Consider the following 20,596-nt stretch of genomic DNA (forward strand, 5'->3'; position numbering starts at 1 on the left):
TCCGAAGACAAACACTCTGATACAGCACAGATGCTTGGAAAATGTAACTAAAATACTTAAGTATTATACACCTCTAGACGTTACTCATTTATGACAACCATATTTAGAAATGCTTCATTGAAAGAGATGGGCAACACACAGCGAGAAAGTTGGTGGTGATTTGAGCGAGGCATGACACTGAAACTATAGGGTTACTATATACAATATTTTTGATATAAGCCAGTTTTCCTGTTTGGGTTTTCTCTATATTTCAGTGGAGAAAAATGTATATCTCTCTCCCCCGTGTTCTCTCTCTCTCACTCACAGTCTTCGTGGTCTCAGGCGATCTCGAGGTGTTTCATTTTCTCTGGATAATGGTCCTGAAGCAGTATGGGTCCAGCTGTAACACGTATGCGCAAACACGCATACACACATTGAAATGAAGAGAAAAACAATTTGCTTAAATAGAAACAGTGTTAAAATTATGCAACAATATCAAAACACCAAGACGAGGAAGGCTTTTCATCATATCAAAAACATATAGACTGTTTTAGCGGCGGCAACAACATAAAAAATGTATTTTGTGCTTAATTTCCGGTAGACTCCCCGCAAAGAATGTAAGTCCTTCTAGATTATTTCTAGTAACATTCAAAATAAATAACAAGAAAATCACCTTGGTTCAAATCATAGCTAAAGCGTATCAACTACTACACTGAGCTTAGCCTGGCTAACACCAGAACAGTCTCATGGTCTGGGAACCATATGCAATTTTTTTGTATTTGAGGCGTGGTTTACGAATGCCCAAAGTCGTTTACGAATGTCTATCAAATGCGTCTGTACGTAGCTCATAGCCAATCGTTTCAATTATACCAGATGACGCATGTAGAGCGACATAAATTCAAGCATCTACAACTTTTATCGGGTACGTGTGCACACAGCTGAAGGCTTTGCAACTAAACCGTAGCTGTATATTGACATTGAAAAGCAACACAACTTAGTGGCACTGACAACCACAGTACAGGCATAACGACAATATTATATTAATAAATACCACTTACCATTTATAAGTTAAATGGACTTCATCGACGATGATGCCTAGCAGGTTGGTCCAATAAAACTCCGTGGCACATCCAAACATCCTTCTTGGATAATAAATTGTTTAACACCAAAAGTTGCTCTTTTTTTATAAACTTGCGTTCAAAACTACTTAGAACACTATCTAAGGCTGCATCGAAAAGTAACTTTGGTCTGCTGCCGTGTTGGATAAACAAAACTGCTTCGGTGTGTCGCATAGACGTCGTCATCGTCTTGCTGCCCCCTTCCCGTTCTGTGATTGGTTCCCTATTTTAGGAGGAGAATTGGTCCATGGTTTCCATGCTAGACTTGCAGCGTTAATAAATTTCCGCGCAAGGCAGCATGGGGAAACCCAGGCTAACACTGAGCTAATGTTACTGTGTAAAATTAATATATACAATGTTAGTAACAGATCCTTTAATTCTTTCCTGGCTGCCAAACCTCTTTTCACACAGCAGTGATCCATGCCTGTGTCACGCCCAGGGGCTGGCTGTGTTTTGACTAAAGCCACGCCCCTTCTCAACTTCCACCTCGAGGAGGTCCCCAAAGCCAACCCAATGACCAGACAACAACGAGAGCAGGTAAAATTTAAAACAATCTTTATTTATTAAATATTTAAAAAGAATGGGGAATTGGGGAAAGGGCAATTTAAAACTAAATGTTCCTCTGACTCTTCCCTCCAGGGGGTCTGTAATGCTTGGCCAGGCAGGGGCAAGGGGCAAGGGGCAGCGGGGATGTAAACCCCCGTAAGCCGGGGGAAGGGAACGTCAGGCTCCGACCTGGTCCCTGCTAGCCGTGGCGCCCTCCTTCTTCTTCCTGGAGGCAGAATATTTGTATGACTGGTGAATGGACTCTTCACTGCTTGCGTACCTTTTTCCGTTCGTTTCCTCTGGTGTTCACTTCCTCTCTTTCTCTCTCCACAGACAGCAGCTGGGACACAAGGCACAGTTAATTCAACTTGGCTTTCTCACCTCTTCGCTGCATACAGCCTACGGTAAGTATGAGGTTTGTTCGGTTCGTTTTCCTGGCGTTCACTTTCTCTCTTTCTCTCTCCACAGACAGCAGCTGGGGCACAAGACACAGTTAATTCAACTTGGCTTTCTCACCTCTTTGCTGCATACAGCCTACGGTAAGTATGAGGTTTGTTCGGTTTGTTTTCTCTGGCGTTCACTTTCTCTCTTCCTCTCTCCACAGACAGCAGCTGGATGCGGTGCCCTCCTCTTCAAATTTAGATCACAGACCTGGGGGTTATTTAGTTGCATAAGGTAAGCACGGCGGACTTACGATACTTGCAATTGGGTCAGGTGGGATATGCAGTTTTCCATGTAACGTCGGGGGCGGACCCTCTCGACGAGCGTGTTGGTCACAGAGGGGTGTACTCGTCGCACCGTCACACCAAGGCCGAGCGCTGCCCTCTCACGTCACCGTTAGGCGATTTTCCACCGGACAGGGGCGCCCTTTTGTAGGGACCTCGGGACGGGCGAGATTTCCTACATCACGTTCTCTGCAACAGTAAGTATTTCGTAGAATCAAAATATCCACAATAGCCTTCCTTAGTTGTACTCACGTATCCACTAGTTTCCCAGCTCTTCGCCGCTGCTTTTCGCAACCCCCAAATGTCTCGACAGGCCTCGTTTCAGGGCACCACTCCGTCGCTCGTAGCTAGAAGCACACTCACACGTACAGTATAATAGGGTTTCACCAGGGCCGACAGTCTCTTCGTTCTCCCAGACAAAGTGTATGAAGGTGAGGTTTGTCTGACAAGACACACACAGCAATACACAGCAGAATACACAGCACCACGCTATAGTGAAAGTTTCCACAGCACAAAGACTCACCCACCACAATCGTGTACACACAAAGGACGCCCGTCTTCGCCCACTTTGGTGGGCTTCTCCACAGTTAGTACTCACACAACTCCGTTTCTTCTCCTCTTAATGTGTCTTCAATTACGTTGTTTACGTTCGTTTTTCAACCTTTAAGGTTTGCACTTACTTCTAAAGTCTGTTTCAACTTGAGAGAGAGAGACTCCGACCGCCGCCAGTAGCGCGTCGAGTGAACCTACACAATGCCAACAGTCACAACGCCCAACAGTCACAAAAAGCACCCCAACTGTGATTAAAGTTGATCTTAAATACCGTTTGGTTCGGCGCATCCTCCAATCGCCGACCGCTATTCTTAACTAGACACAGCTGTACTCAATTTGCCGATTTTCCTCCTCGCGGCGCCACCGGGAGTTCCGGTGTTCTCTCTTTCCGGTCCGGGTGGAACACTTCCGGGCGGAACCCAAAATTCCCAACTTTTGGTTCCGCCCCTAAAAATCGTCACCTTGTGACACCTGCAGTCTCTCCTCATTTTTAAGAAACCAAAACCTTTTTATTTTCAACAAGGTATTTATTCCAGAGTTCAGTTTAGCCACTAACCAGACCGATAAATAAATACAGTCCGGAAGTTAACTTCGGGCCGGGCGGTTCCAGTCAAGAGCCAAGTTTTGGTTGGTCTTTTTCAGATTTTTAGCAGCTATTTTGGGTTTAGGAAGAACCAATAAATATAATAACCAAATATTTTTATATTCTTTGAACATGAAGCAGTGTTTTTGTCCATGTTTGTGTACAACAGGTTCCAGTTTCACAGAATTAAGTATTATGGTTCAAACAACAAAACAATGTGATGTCCACGTATGTGGACATCCAGGTCTTAGGAGGTTAAAAATGCACTGAAGCGTGTCTGTATGCTCGGTCTCACAGTAAAATGATCACATTTGGTGTATTTCTTGCAGTGCTCCAAATAGATGCACTGTGCTGCGGCACGACTCTTACGGTGCAATTGTGCATGACAGGCTGAATTCTTGCCTGGCTGCCAAACCTCTCCACACAGTTGTGACCCATGCTTGTTGTCTCCACTCATCTTTAGCAAACCAAAACATTTTATTTTCAACAAGGTATTTGTTTCAGAGATCACTTTAGCCACTAGCCAGACCAATGAATAAATAAATACAGAACGGAAGTTCACTGCAGAAGAATAGACAAAAATATCTGCTCGAATTAAGAACCCTGGTAAGTCGCATTATTTAAGCCTTTCATTATGTCGGGATGACTTTGTGTATAAAATAAAAAAATACTGCTGGGTTTTTACAGGCAGAGTCACATGTATTAGGCTCACACACAATTCTCTGTTGCACTTCGTATAAATGCGCATTGCATGTACAGTCATCTTAATAGTTGTATGCATTGTTATGCTGGCAAGAACGGGTTGATGTCACTTTTTAATAGCAATGTTAAATATTTAGCAATGCCCTCATTATCTTCTGGAAACAACCGCAATGACAAAACATATAAAAAATTCGATTTTTATGCACCACCTGATGGTTATTCTGTAAAGCGAATCTTTAAGTAAGCCCCCCCCCCAAAAAAAGCACTTGCAGGACTCTGCGAGATGAATTGCCAAATGCCGCTGGAGAAAATACGCGTTTTTAAAGGCCACATCTGTAACAGCATCTGATGAAACCGTCTATAAAGACGTGGCATCCAAAGTTACTTATTTAAAGGTAATGCTCCAAAACTGAAAAGAGTACTGCAGTTTTTGTAATTGCATGGGAAAAGTGTATTTGTTTTTTTATATTTTCTTTCGTGTTATACAGAAAAAACTTTATGTGGGTTTGGAGCAACACGAGGATGAGTGACTGTTGACAGAAATGTATTTTTTGGGTAAACTATTCCTTTAAGTGCCTTAGACTCTTTGCAAGGATCAACCTTCCATTTACAAGCATTGAGCTTTTGACACAACAGTAAAACAAAATATTAAAATTACAGCTGTCAAAAGATTAATCGTGATTAATTGCATACAAAATTAAAGTTAGTTTTTGCTTAAATATATGTGTGTGCACTGTGTGTAATTATTTTGTATATATAAATTATTTTGTATATATAAATTGAGTATATATGTGTGTGTGTGTGTGTAAATGTTTCTTAAATGCATACATGCATGTATGTGCATTTATACAGTACAGGCCAAAAGTTTGGACACACTTGACCAAAATGTTAACTATGATCTTAAAAATAATTTAAGCTGAAGGTGTATGGTTAAATGCTTAAAATGATTTTTGTAGACAAAAATATACCTGTGCCAAACATTTTTTTTGAAAATATTATTTTTGAAATAGATGACTTACACTGAATATTGAAGAAAAAGCAGCCAATAAGAGCCCATTAAATATGAACTCCTTCTACTCTTTAAAATTCATCCTAAATTGAAATTTAAGAAGCTTCTTAAAAAAATGACATGCATACAGTTCAACAATTTCTAGGTAAAGGGTGACTGCACTTCAAATACTAAAATATAACAGAGTTTTGGTTTATTTTGGATGCTTTTATGTTATATGGAATAATGTATAAATAAAGAACCAGTGAGTGTGTCCAAACTTTTGGCCTGTACTGTATATACAAAATATTACACACAGTGCACACACATATATACCAAGCCCCTAAGGTAACATTGGAGTGAAACTTTCATGTGCTCATGCGAAACAATCAAATTTTTTGAAAGTTTAGTTTAGCGTGCTCACGTGAAACTATCGCGCACTCACGTGACACTTTCGCTTTAAAAAAAAATTCTGCACATGAAGGTTTCGCGTGAGCACATATGAAACTAAACTTTATTTAATTTTAGCTTCATGTCCCGTACATATATTATGCAAAAATAAACTTTAATTTTGTATGCGATTAATCATATATATATATATATATATATATATATATATATATATATATATATATATATATATATATATATATATATATATATATATATATATATATATTTATATATATATTTATATATGTATATGTATATGTATTTGTATATATATTTATATATATATATATATATATATATATATATATATATATATATATATATATATATATATTATTTGACGTATAAATTTAAAAATATATACATAAATAACATGTTTTTTTTCTTAAATGTGTGTGTTTCTATATACATAATAATTACATACAATACACATGCAATTAATCATGATTAATCTTTTGACAGCCCTAATTAAAATTATATTTCTTTTTTCTCTAGTGATTTTCATATCACATTCCCCTTATATCAAGGCCTAAACCCAACATAAAGCAGTCAATAAAGAGATGTAGCTTTGGGGGGGGATCTGTAACACTCTTGTCAACTTATCAAAACATCCCATACCTGATTTTCACTTCTCACCATGTTAAGACACCTACCACAAATAAATGCATTAAACCAGGATCTCCAATCTTCACCCTATCCTGCACACCCACAGTTCCCAAAAAACAACACACACAACTCCCTCCTGACCACCTCTCTTGTCATTTTCTTCTTTTCCATTAAAGCCTTATACCAAATTTACCATATTCCTTTATTTCTTCTGCAGACTACAGCTGTGCCGAATCTCTTTCTAGAGATTTGGCAGTAATGTGATTTCCTCTTCTGTTAATAAGAGTGTGTCAAACTGATTCGCCTTTAATTGGTCAGATGGTAAATTTCTGATCGGTTATGGCCAACTATTCCATATTAATTTCCATATCCAGTAACTCCGTATCGCTAGGCCTTCCCAGCAGCTGGTGTCAGAATGAAACTGGATGGATTTGGAGATTTTTAGTCTTTCATCTCCTTATCAATATGTCATTTGGTGATTGGATGAATCCAAATGACTTGAGGGGGAGAAATCATCTACTGCCATGTTTGCTTCATGTCAAACTGGTTGTCTCAGATGCACAAACAGAGGCTTGTGCAGACTGGTCAGAGTTAAAGAAATTAGCAGAGGGGTCTGCTAATTTTTGTGTAATGTGATGAATTGTGGTCAGGGTAGAAAAGGGGTCCTGAAGACCCCAATCCTTTATTAAGGTCCTGATGTGTTGAAAGATTAACAATGATTGTGTTAATATGTGCGTAATTGGGAGCACTAAATTAGATGGAATTGGACTTATTTTTATTCAGTAAAATCAACCTTTTGTTGCAAAATAGTGAGCATGTGGTTAGTGGGAAAGTGCTGATTGCAAGATCTCTTGAGAATATGTTGTCACATAAAAAGTGTGCGTGTGCTCAAAAACTGTATTTAGTGTAACTGCTTCAAGGTGTCTTGGATATCTTCTAATGCCAAGATTTAATACTATAAACATCACACATTTTTGCAAACATAGTGCTTAGTGCTTTTTTGTCGCAGACTTATAATCACAGCTTTAAACTTATAACTGCAAAAATTGTGTCAAGCCAACCATTAATGAAAACATTTGTGTAACTCATTTATGAAACATGCACTGAAATGCACAGAAATAAATAAACTTTTGTCCTTTGGTCTTCCACTGAACACAAGGGTGATGGATGATAGAATTGTAATTTTAGGTTAACGTATACCTTTAACTCTTTCCCTGCTGTTGACGAGGTATCTCAATAGTTATCTTGTCAATTAACAAAAAAACATTTGCATAAAAAAGTGTTCCTGCTGAATTTTTATCAAATTACTTACCAAATTTATGAAAAAAAAAACTGAAGCCAAAACGTTATTTACTAATTTTAACCTCTGTGTATGTTTTGATAATCGTTCTGAATCTGATCTCTAACAAAATCCCTTCACAAAAATGCAATTATTTTAGCTTTTTGCTAAAAAAACTATTTTTAACCCTGGAGAACACAAGAATATTTTGGGTAGCAGCAATTAACAGCGGCCAAATTTGACCATGTGGGTTCTCCAAGGTTACAGAAAAATACCCATATTTGAGAGTTTATAAGCAAAGAAAAAAATATAGACAGGATGAAACTTTTTTTCACGGTTTGTTTGTTTGATATATTGTATGTTTATATATTTGTAAAAGAAAGGTTTCCCGGAACACTGTAAGCCCATACAGGTTGGTTGAACAAAAAGATTTATGGAAACTTGTTGCCCTAAAAAAGTGAATTTTGCCTGGTTGAAATAACAATTAATTTTAAGTTTAATGTACTTAATGTTTTAACTTCTTCCAATATTCCTGCACTCTTAACCCAGATTAGTTGACATTAGAAATTTGTGAGGAAACCCGTTGCATATAACTTTAGTTTTTATAACTTTATATTACTTTTGATGTTATAAATGGTATTATAACACAAAGTTAATGACTGACTTTACGTCAATCATTGAATAAACGTGATTCTCAACAGAAACACACAAAACTGTGTTTTTGACCTACATTGTCAGTACTGTGGAGAGAAATAAAACAGAATGTTCTGAACAGGGTTCATGTACGGAAACACTGATCACCTGAATGGTGACTTCACAAAATTATAATTTACAACAAAACAACATTAATTATATAAGAGCTTAACAAATATTTGAGTAGAGAAAGTTCTTATCCGTTTTATTCTGTGAAAAAGCAGAAAATAATCAAAATATTCAGGCGCAAAGGATTATGGGTATTCCTCACAACATTAACTAATAATTTTAAGTTTATTTTTCTTGAATGTTTTAGTTTAATGGATTTTGTAAGCTTAAAAGTTAAATCAACTAAATTTTTTAAGCTTTGGCTTCAAAATAGAAAATATTAAGTGATGTTTACTTGATTGTTTAAGTAAAGACAATTTCTGGGTTAACAGTGAAGGCATTTTGTGAAACTTTTGTAAGGATTCACAAAAAATGCTGGTGGGCAACTTTTCAAAAAAATAAAAAAATAAATAAATGTCTGGCAAGAATCTGTTAAGTGCCACACTATCCTTGCAAGGAGTGTTGCAGACCAAAAAATATGACTTTACTTCCCAGAAAATGTATTATGACCTTTTGCAACCTGACTACCAGAAGGTGCAATCAGATTGTCAGCCAATCATATTGAAGCTTGCAATTATGAGAAAGCTCTTTCCTTTCTTGTCATTATTTTTGCAAGGATAGTAGAGAGAGCAGTAGGATTGGAAAAGAACAACGAGCAACACTAAGAAAGAAATTGTCCAAAACAGTCTTAGCTGTCACTGGCGTGGTACCCTTTAAAAAGTACATATTTGCACAGAAAAAGTTCATATAAGTACCATAGTAGGGGAGAGCGGGGCACAAAGTAACGCTTTTTGGCTTTATCATTTAAAAAATATTTAGGTTAAATTATCTTAAAATTTTTTACACAATCAACACACACATCTCTGCTACAATTAAACTCTTAGGGTCCTATCATACACCCGGTGCAATGCAGCGCAATGCGCGACACAAGTGTCTTTTGCTAGTTTTAACCCAGCACAATTATAATTTTCACGTTTAGCGCCACGTTGTTTAAATAGCAAATGCATTTGCGCCCAATGTTGCGCCCCATGGGGGTTCTGGTCTGAAAACGAGGTGTGTTCAGGCGCATTGTTGGTGCGTTGCTATTTTGAGGCAACTAAAATAGACTTCTACGCCATTGACCAACTAAAACCTGGTCTTAAGTCAATGGCGCAATATTGTTTTTGTTATTTAATGAGCGCATTAGTAATATGCACCTATAAACGGGACGACATCAAAGGTTTGCTTACACACATGGATGCGCAGTAGCACAAAAACGCTTTTAAATATGAAAAATTAAAGGATTAAAATGTTAAAGATTATTATTGAGTCTCTTGGACATAATTGAGGAGCGATTATGAGACATGAGAAGGCGTAAAGAGCTGCTTCACCAAATAAATGCTTTGCTTTTAACAAATGCATCTGTTTTTAAATGTTTTTTAAATGCTTTTTTAAGTAATGCTTTTAAAAAAATTCGCGACGCTGTTCGAGTGCTGAAACGGCTTTCTGCACGTTTGTAAATTCTTTATCTCTTGTTTGTATTTTTAGAGTACAAACCTTTTCTTGCATATTTGCAAATTATTTTAAGAGATTACAATGATTAATTAGGATATCAATACATTTACAGCAATTAAAAGCCTGCTATTTTTACTTCCGTGACTGAGAGAAAACAGCTTTTAAAGGTTTTAATAAAAAAAATAATAATTTCAATACAAATAAAAACAAAACATTTTTTTCATTAATCTTAAACTGGTGGTCTTCTTCCTCCGCTTAGTTTTTCAGTTTACAATTTCCGCTTTCTAAATAGAGATTAGGCATGGTGCCAGCGCAACTTGCTTTTAAAGGGGATGAGAGCTGAGACTCTCATTGATTTATTGCACGTTACGCCCAAAACACACCCATTACTCATTAGGAGAATAGGAACAACCCTTTTAGGCCGTGCACTTGGCGCATAAACCATTTTTCCCATTGTTAAATTAGCAAAAGTGGTTTCGGAAACGCTCGTTTAGACCATGCGCATTAAACAACGCGCTTGGATCGTTAAAATAGGCCCCTTAGTTTGTTAATGGACCTACCGTTATCGTTCAATTACACCAAAGGTGACAGGAGCGCAAACTTTATAACGTACCCCATATGTGGGGTAAATTGTGACAAACAGAGAGTTTGTTGTAACACCTGCTAAAACATATTGTTTAAACACAAATAATAAAAAAATTCTGTCTAAAGGTGGATATTGTTTATCTATCTGCCTATAATATATAGATATCCACACATTCATCTATCCATGATCCTTCATCTAACCATCCCTATATTCTGCATCAATGCATAGATGCAATACATTTTTTGAAAGGGCTGCACAATTAAGAAAAAAAATCATAATTGTCAGTTTTTCCCCCGATATTGTATTAACAGTTATCATTTTGATTAATAGCTTTTACATTGTTTTCATTTCATTATTATTGTATATATGTGGCTTAAGTGTGACAACTAACCCCACTTGCTGACATGTTTTAAAAGTGTAAAGTTTTAGGTAACAAGACAGTGGTTAAAATAATATAAGGTTGGATTTGGTGACTTACACACCCAACTACTTTCATGCCTCTAAAACACTCAATGTGTTTGTTCAATATCTTAATGAAAACACATCAAAACATTTCACACATTTGCAGGAGATCATCTTCTGACAGTGAAAGGAAAATACCAAAAGCACAGATTGCTCGGCCCTGTATAAATATGTAAAGTAGCCTAGCCGCGTTACAATTAACCCTGTGTTAGTTTGTACCCTGCTCACTCCTACATATTGGCACCAAAGAGTGCATATTTATATCACAAGGTACATATTGGTACCAATGTACACATATAGTATTTGTACCTAATACATATAGGTACATATTAGGACCTTTATTCACAATTTTTATGACAAACTCACATCGCCCAAAACATTGTTGAACTTTATGTCTGGAGCACCATCCAAACAGCTCAGCTCCATCATGTTCTTTTCTTTTTGTGCAGTATTCATCAGACGGTCAGTAAAGTTTCTGTGGGTGGGCCGTAGGCGAGCAATCTGAGACAGACAAAATATAAACCCAGAGCTGAACCCGGTAATTGAAATTTAAATGCATTACGTGAATATGCTATGCGAGTTCACGAGAAGTTAATGTATGCAAATCGATGACTTGATACCTTTTTTATGCTCGCGTTTGTAGGTCCGCATTTTCAGACTCGCAAAGCCCTAAGCTTCACACACCCCACACTCCGATTACAATTGTTTACAGTCAGCATGCGTGTTCACATGGCACAACTCATTAAAAGAGTATTAGCATTGTATTTGTCCAGCGCTGCCGAACTGCTTCGGCGGGCCTGCATCAGAGGAAGCAGATGGCAAGAGGGTTAGTGCGATCCGAACACTCGAAATCTCATTAAGTCTCGTTTCATCCCTCTGTAGTTTACTCTTGTGAACACTCAGCTGAAAGCCTTGGAAATGCCAGAGTGCGTTTATATCAAACGTTAGACTGAGATTTGTGTCCGTTGGCAGGGGAGAGTGACATACTGTAGAGGGAAACACAAGGACGCATCTGGTCTTAAAATGTCATTCTCCTACCCAGAGGTGTCCAATGAACAATATTTGCAATGCATCTGCAAAACTACCGTTTTCTGTTTAAGGCTGGTTTTTAAAGTAATCTTACTCCCGTAGCACAGCTTTAACACAAACAACTCGGAGCGGGCTTCTTAAACTTAAATTCTGCATGACTTATGAGAAGAAATATTAAGGACATTTTTTTTAAAATATATATTTGGTGTTGCACCCTACCATACAATAAAAGTGAATTCTGAAGTTGAATTTAATTTTATTTGTATAGCACTTTTCACAATTGCTCAATTGTTCCAAAGCAGCTTTACATTAATAAAACACCCGTATAACACAGTTTGTATTTGAAACGTTTCAAATTTTGAATGGATTTGACATAATTTTTTATCAACTTTATCTTTAAAATGCCTTTTGTGTTTCCTCTCTGAAATATTATTTGTGAAATTGTGTTAGGGGACTTGAGAAAAGATTTTGGATATAACAAGATTGAGCATTGCTATAACTATGAATAGGGGACAATGCACTGCTCAAAATGGCCGCTATATTGACAAAAGTCCCGCCTTCCAGTTATAAGAACCAATCATTAATTGATAAAAACTGGTCATTCTTTGGGGGAAGGACTCTAAACAAAGTCACATGAGGCGATTGCCAACCTTTGCGCATACACATAGCTGAAGCGACCTAAAAAAAATGTGTTTTTAGCGCAATTTGAGCTTAACTCTTTCCCCGCCAATGACGATTTATCTCGTCAATTAAGAGAAAACATTTCCCTGCCAATGATGCTTCCCTGACAAGTATTTACGGTAATATGTAATTCCGCTTTTATTTACTAGATGGCACTATTACCCAATTTAAAAAACCAACAACATTTTAAACTCTGTGTATGTTCTGAATCTGATCTGTAACAAAATTCCTTTACAAAAATGCAATTATTTCAGCTTTTTGCTCAAACTTTTGTATTTTTTTATGAAATCTACCCATATTTAAGAAGTAATAAAAGAGAACAAATGAACAAACTTTTTCCCCCATTTTGTTTGTTTAAAAGCAGAGGGTCTGTTCTTTCATTTGATATATTTGTATATTACTGGTGCGCAACTTTTTTTAAAAATGGCTGCTGGGGAATGAGAATCAAAAGTTTGTTTAAAAAACAAACAAACAGAAGGTACAGTTGACATTGTTGGTCAGAAATATGTTGTTTAATTGTGATTTTACCATGTGATTTAAAGGCAGGATAGGCAGGAATTATCTAAAAAACTTTTTTACAAATTTGTTTAAACTGTCTTTATATACAAATACATAATTAAAATGTAAGTACTCTGAAAAAGAGAGTATAAAACTCGAGTGTCTGTAGACCTCTCACGACTGTTTTAAACACATTATTTCCATTTGGGACAAAACAAATGATTGGCTTGCGCGACTATCACTCTCTCTCGTGACCATGGCACCACCCCTGTTGCTATGGGATCTGCCCACACATGTGCACACCCATTGATTTGCACGAGACACTCTGAAGAGCAAAAGTACGGCAGAGAAAGAGCATTCAGAACTCACAGTACCTGCATATGCAGTCAGCGAAGGCAAACAAGGCAAACAAAGGAATAAACGAAGCAATCAAACGAGAGTATATCGCATGGCTTTTCCTCGAGTAGACGATGCGGTAGCGGTATTGGGGGTGGAGTGAATAGGTCTACACACACTTGATTTTTACACTCTCTTTTCAGAGAACTTACATTTTACTTATGTATTGGTATATAAAGACAGCTTAAAAAGTTTTTTAGATAATTCCTGCCTATCCTGCCTTTAAGGGATGTCTCTCTTTACACATTCAAATAGATTAGACTTTAGTTTCTGCGTGGCTGAAAAAACATGGCCGCCTAGTGGCCCAACTTGCCTTAAGTTACTTTAATACTCGCCTTCCAGGACCATTCTCACTCTTCGCTCTCGTTGGGAAATCACCAACACCTCATCGCTAACAAGTGAGAAGAACTGAGTGATACCAGAGGTGTTTACTGTAGTTACTGACTGTATCACAGTGGCCAAATAAATTAAGGAGTCCTAAGCTGATATATGTGATGTGTTTACTTTCACATTCATTTTAAGTTAGATTCAATAAAAATGTTTTTTAGGAGTGCATGTGTTGCATTTGAATTTGATCCCTTCTCAAATAACACTCAATCATTTGCAAGTAGAAAAGCAAAAAAAAAGGATTTAAACTACAATGCATTTAATAAAGGGACATCCCCCTGGAGCAATCTAGGTTAAGTGCCCTGCTCGAGATTAGAATGACTGAATTTGTATACCGCTTTCTGTATTTGTAAAGTGCTTTTTACAATACACATTGTTTCAAAGGAGCTTTGAAATCATTCTGTAGTGTCTTAATTGTCTTAGAATCCCTGTTGAGCAGTTCAGTAAAACTTCCCTAATGCCTTATTATTGCAGTATAATGATGGGGAAGTGCATTCCCACACATTCAAGTCAACAGTGGAAAAAAATCCAATTGGTTCATCAATCCATCCAGTCTGTATAGGCTCCAGTCAATTTTTTGTTCACATCAGCCCACTTTAGCAACCTTTAGCAAAGGCTTAAGGCTAGTCCAAGACTAAAACACGTGTTTGAGGTGTCTCAGCTGATAATAACTTGCACTGACAGATCTTAAAATATGCCAGTGTCATTGATTTGTCTCAAAATACACATAAGTAACAAGGCATGTTTACAAAACTCTTATTTAACTTAGGCTAAGTCCTCTGAAACCAGGCCTTTAAGTGAACATTAAAATGAATTCAGATAAAGTTCCTCAAAAAATGTACTACATATGTTACTTCAAATCGGTGTCATTTTCTTTTCTCAATGGAACACAAAAGATGATATGTTAGGGCTGCATCTTTTCCCATACAATGAAAGTGCTGTGAGACCTTATAACATTCTGCCTAATATTTTCTTTTGGAAATAGAATATCATATGGATTTGGAACAGCAAGAGAGTAAATGGTGACAAAAATTTCATTTGTGGGACAAAGTTGGACCCTGGCAGATGTGATATTATTCATCCGAAGTTGCATTGTCCTCTAGCACACTATTATTGGTTATTTTCAATCCAGTGTTGGGTCAAAAAAGAGAAAAAAAATATTTTTGACCCAACAAAATAACCCAGCACTGAAACCAGTAGTGGCAGGTAACTTCTTTTTTTAAAGGCACACCATGCAAAGTTCGTTACAACATGTATTTAGCCCATCATGTGTGTGTGGTTCGTAATTTCAAAATATGTGTTTGGCGCGTCGAGTGAACCTATGTGCATCACGTCTTGTCAAAATAAGTTTCTTCTGCAGACGCGTCTAAAGGGTTTATGATAAGAGACGCTCGGGTTTGCCAGATACTCGCATAATCTCATGCGTTATCAGAGTTTACTGTTAAAGGATAATTCCGGTATTTAACACTTTGAGTCTCATTTCTGGTTTGTTTTGGATGAACTACAGTGATGGACACAGAAATTTTGACAATGGGTCGTGTCTTGAGTTTTTGACTCGTTTAGAAGCGTCTCTTGAATGCTTCAGAATGGAAGTCAATGGCCATGCACAAACATGTCATTAAAACAACACTTAACGTTCATTTTCAAAACTGTGCTGCTCACCGAGTGGTTCGTGGTGTCCGTTGATGATTAAAAACAAGTTGTGTAGCGAAATACAGTTTCTGTCGTGTTTTATTTGGCATTTTGTAAAATTCCATTGACTTCTCTTGGAAGACTGTTTGCTCGCTGATATATCACTCCGCCGCCGGGAAACAGAAAAGGGACTGTTTACATGTGGTAGTAGTTTTTTCGCTCGGTTTCTCTCAGAAGATATTTTTCCCATATTTGTAGGGCTAGACTCGAATATTCGTTCCGTGGGTTGACATTTGATTTTCAGTTTTGAGATTCGAATATATATATATAAATATTTTACAGCGTTAATGCAGAGCTTTTGCCAAGCAGGAAGTGCGCTTCACGCTCCCGCTCTATAGGTGGCGCAGACAGACCAACATCCATAGCCAACAGCCACCAAACGCACACTAGTGATGGGCAGTCCGGCTCTTTCCATTGATTTGGCTCTTTCGGCTCAAGCTCTGGCTCTACAGTTTAGTGATGGCAGTCCGGCTCTTTTCACAGATTCGGCTCTTCTGGCTCGGCTCCCTGAGAAGAGCCGGCTCCCCTGTATGCGCCTGAAGATTCGGCTCTGCTCGTTCGCTACAAAGAATCAGCTCTTAGAGCCGCTCGTTCACGAACGACCCATCACTAACGCACACCAGTGTGAAAGAGATCGCCTTGAACGGAAAGCGCGCTTCCTGCTTTGGCATTCACGCTAATGTGTTGTAAATAACGTTCAGTTTCTTGCAAAAACTGATTGATTTGCTTCACAAGACGTCAATATGTCACACGGAGTCATGGGGGATTACTGTTGTATTGGATATATATGCTTTAGCTCTTAAAGCGTGCGGATCTGTTGACTTGCATGACGGAGCACTGGGGTTTCTGCAAAATATCTTCCTTATTGTTGTGGTGATGAAAAAAACATATTGGATGTTGTAAGTGTTCTAAATAAACTTGATTTTGAAAGTATGCTACCGTTTTATTACAGTTTGTTGGACTACGTTCATTCATGCTTCAGACTCAAATATAGAGCGGAAGTATATACGCGGTTGTGAGGTATCTGAAAAAATAGTTCCACTATAGCAAATAACACGGATTGAAATCATAAATTGCGCCAATATATTTGTTTTTAATCATCAACGAACACCACGAACCACTCGGTGAGTAGTACAGTTTTGAAAATGAATGTTAAGTGTTCTTTTAATGTCATGTTTGTGCATGGCCATTGACTTCCATTCTGAAGCAGTCAAGAGACGCTTCTAAATGAGTCGAAAAGTCAAGACTCGACCCATTGTGAAAATTTCTGTGTCCATCACTGTAGTTCATCCAAAACAAACCAGAAATGAGACTCAAAGTGTTAAATACCGGAATTATCCTTTAAGTGAGTGTCTTGCATGTATTTTGTGAACGTGAGCGTCTCTTTAATCATAAACACTTTGACACGTGTGCAGCACGCACTTGTTTTGACAAAACACGTGATGCACATGGTTCACATGATGCAAAAAACACATATTTTGAAAACACGAGCAACAAATGACACTTAATTGTTATTAATGTAAAGATTGTACCTTGCTTTTGTCAAACTTACCAGCCCAAATATTTAACTACTAGACCAAACTAGTTAGTTTCCACTTTGTCTGTTGGTTTTTAGTGGAGAGATTTGATTTGGTGGGCAAGCAGAATCCATCTCATAAACCCTTAACATCTGTTAGTACACCCAATCGATGCTTTCACGCTTTGATGCAGACTCCACTTTTTGACCTGACTTCAGTCCAACGCTGATCATTTCTTTACTTGGATATGCCAAACACATATGAATGAAAGAGATGTGATTTAATTGATGATGCTGATGATGTTGTAACTTTCTCCCATTGAGGTCGGTACAGTGCTGTACTTTCTTGGTTCTTTATGAAGTGAAGCCTCGCTGCGTTACAGCAACAGTGGAGATAAAGAGTCTGAGAGATGGTTTTATTTGAATATTCTCTGGTTCTTTTAGTAACAATTATTGCAGCCTCATTGTTTTTTTGTGGCCTGTGGATAACAACATGTGACGGTGAGGAGAGAGAAAAAAGAAAAACAAGGTAAGAACAAGGGTGGTGAGTTCTTTGATGTTCTCATATCTGCAAGTCCTCATATTTTCATTCCTTCTCCCTTATCTAATTCCCTTTTGTTCATGCTTAGTTGAAATGGTGAACTTCCAGAACAGAAAGTGAAGTTACTCATTTCAGTTAAATAAAACAAAACCAGCAACTAAATTAAGCACGCTTTGGCAAACTATGACGTAGTTTTTCTTTTTCTGATATTTGATGGTCTTCAGATTTGATTGAAGGGAAAATTGGCAGTAGATTGCAAATATTTCATTACATTAAAGTAGATCTTTAAGCACTGTCTGATTTATTTTGGAGAGCTATAAAAGCATTACATTTTGTTATTATTATTATTTGCACGTGTCTTGTGATGGCCTTCGGATTATGCACATTTCTGTGGTGTGATTTGTCATGACATCATTATCCCGCGTTTACACGATTACATGGCATTCATGGCCCATGTGATGGCTTCATTTTATATTTCGGTGGCCCTGTCCCAAATGGCACCAAAAACACACTTTCATGGCGTAACATTTCGATATTTGGGAAAAAGTTTGCTGCGAAGCTCGCATAAGTGCTGGCTAAGGAAAAGTGCACACAAAGGGCACAAATCAATCGAAAAGGTGGGGGGCCCAAGAGCACCCTTGTAAAACCCAAAATGACAAGTGGTGCAACCCACTGTCTTGTAAACTTAGGGTGGCACCCATTTTAAGGTCTACAAGTCCACATGAAGTGCATCATTAGGGACGCAGCTTGTGCTAAGCAGTGTTTGCCTTGTGCTTTCCTCTTATATTTAACCTTTATGAATGCAATATACTTACTATTTACCCATTAAGGTGTGTTTCATTACACACAAATTTCTTAAAGGGGACCTATTGTCCGATTCACAATTTTACATTTCCTTTGGTGTGTAAGTGTGTATTAGTATAGGGTGACCATACGTGCTATTCTTCCCGGACTCGTCCTGGCCAGGATTTCGGGTGCGTCTTCCGGAAGTCATATTTGTCGACCGCATACGTCATAGAGGATTATTATTATTATTACAGAAAAGCAACTGTTACATTTTAAGTAGGGCTGGAACAACGCGTCGATTAGTAGATGCAAAAAATATGTTGAGGCAAAATATGCACGTCGATTCGTCAGACCCAAAATGGCGGTGCCGCGGTTTCACACGGCACGTTTTTTTCAGCACCCATGTTAACAAGCATGCACCCCTGTAGCAGCAGTGCTGGGATAGTTTCTGCATCAGTTCTATTTTTGCTGCGCTGCTCACGCTCAATTAAAGAGACAGTACTTTGTTTATGGTTTATATGCTTGTGGATTGACGCGAAAAAGTGTCATTTTACCATAAAATCATGAATGTGATGCCAAGTGTGTTTTAAGCAGTCATGACTTTGAGCAATTTAACAGAAAGCAATGAAATATGTAAAAACACACTGTTGCCAGAAGACTGCGCTTTCATTCACTCTCTGTACAGCAGTAAATGAGTCCTCATCTATCTTAACAAACTTAAGAGAATAATGTATGTGCTTCTTAAGTCTATAATTGTGTTTATATCTGTCATTACATGGACTAGAACATCACGAAAACAATGTGGATTAAACAAATCAAGTTATAAAATTACACTGACCATCAAAGGGCACATTGAAGAGGTTTTGCTCATAAATGCATGTAAAATAAAGTCATGTGAAATTGAGATTTCTATCATGTTACTAAACTGCATAGTATGCGCTGCAAACGCTTTATTGAATGCTACCTCTGACTAAGAATGCATTATTTTGCACTTGTATAGTCTTTTTTATTTTGAAATTTTTAGAACAATAAACATATATTGAAACGTTTAAATTCAGATATGTAAATCAACATGTATAAATTGCTATTAGTTAATTAATTGGGAGATAACAGAGAATCGAATTGAATCGAAGTCGAATTGGACTGATAAAATGAACCGTTAGATTAATCAATGCATCAAAAAAATAATCACTAGATCAATCGTTTAAAAAATAATCGTTTATCCCAGCCCTAATTTTAGGGTAAGAATGAAACTACGATTGTATGTCTTATGTTTTTAACTGATTGACGTTATACAGTCAACAAATACGACTTCTGGAAGACGCACCGAAATCCTGGCTAGGACGCTTGCGGGAAGAATGGCACATATGGTCACCCTATATGTTACCGATATGCTAAAGGTACGTACCCCAAAGTAAACAGTGATGCAAGTTATCATCTCCAACGTAAATCTCTTTTCTTGGACTACGACAAACACACGGATTGTAGGCAACAGTTTACTTCCTGGGATTGGTGATGTAGACAAGACCGACATTTAGGGATGCACGATATATCGGCCGACATATCATTATCGGCCGATAACTGCTTATTTTTAATATTACCGGTTATCGGTCTGAAAGCAAAATTAGGCCAATAAATGAAAGCCGATAAATGATGGATTATTTTGGTTTGTTGAACGACTTCACTTGCTCATTGCTGGCCATGTGAAGTTTTGATTGGTGCTTTCTGTGACATAGCACGAAGACGACACGTGTTGCGGGCTTAAGAAGAGTATGCTGGTCTAGCGCAAAGACCAGATGTTCGCAGTCTGGGAGTTTTTCATGTTGAAATTAATATGAATATTTATCGGCCTATATATATATATCAGTTATTGGTCCCCAAATATAAAGAGTTATCGGTTATCGGTATCGGCCAAAATTTCCGTATCGGTGCATCCCTACTAAGGGTGTCACGATTTCGATTTTAAATCGAAATCGATCGAAATTAAGTCACAACCCCGAACATCGAATTAAAAAATGGGATCATTGATGCTGCCACGCCCCCATCTCACGTCTGGTCGGCTTGCCAAGCGGGGGAAAATAAACTCTCAGAAGTGCCTTTAAAAACATCCATCCAGCAGAACGCGATTTATATTTTAAAACACGAGGGATGTTTTGCTACAACTCCTTGAATGCATATCATAAACAGGATTACTAC

General features: G+C 37.6%; 1 long non-coding RNA gene across 3 annotated transcripts in view; it reads right to left on the reverse strand.

Annotated features, from left to right (window-relative positions):
- Positions 1–223: 223 nt before the first annotated feature.
- LOC129439791 (uncharacterized) overlaps positions 224–20,596 on the reverse strand; it is a 61,898-nt gene continuing 41,525 nt past the window's right edge. Inside the window, exon 4 of one of the 3 annotated variants that reach the window (XR_008642926.2) lies at positions 224–379. This is a non-coding gene — a long non-coding RNA (uncharacterized lncRNA). Of the gene's footprint in view, positions 380–11,216; positions 11,376–11,409; positions 11,861–20,596 lie in introns of those variants that run through there. The other 2 variants (XR_008642927.2, XR_008642925.2) reach the window with 2 other exon arrangements.

The sequence above is a fragment of the Misgurnus anguillicaudatus genome, chromosome 22 (assembly GCF_027580225.2).
Source record: "Misgurnus anguillicaudatus chromosome 22, ASM2758022v2, whole genome shotgun sequence".
NCBI classification, from domain to species: domain Eukaryota; kingdom Metazoa; phylum Chordata; class Actinopteri; order Cypriniformes; family Cobitidae; genus Misgurnus; species Misgurnus anguillicaudatus.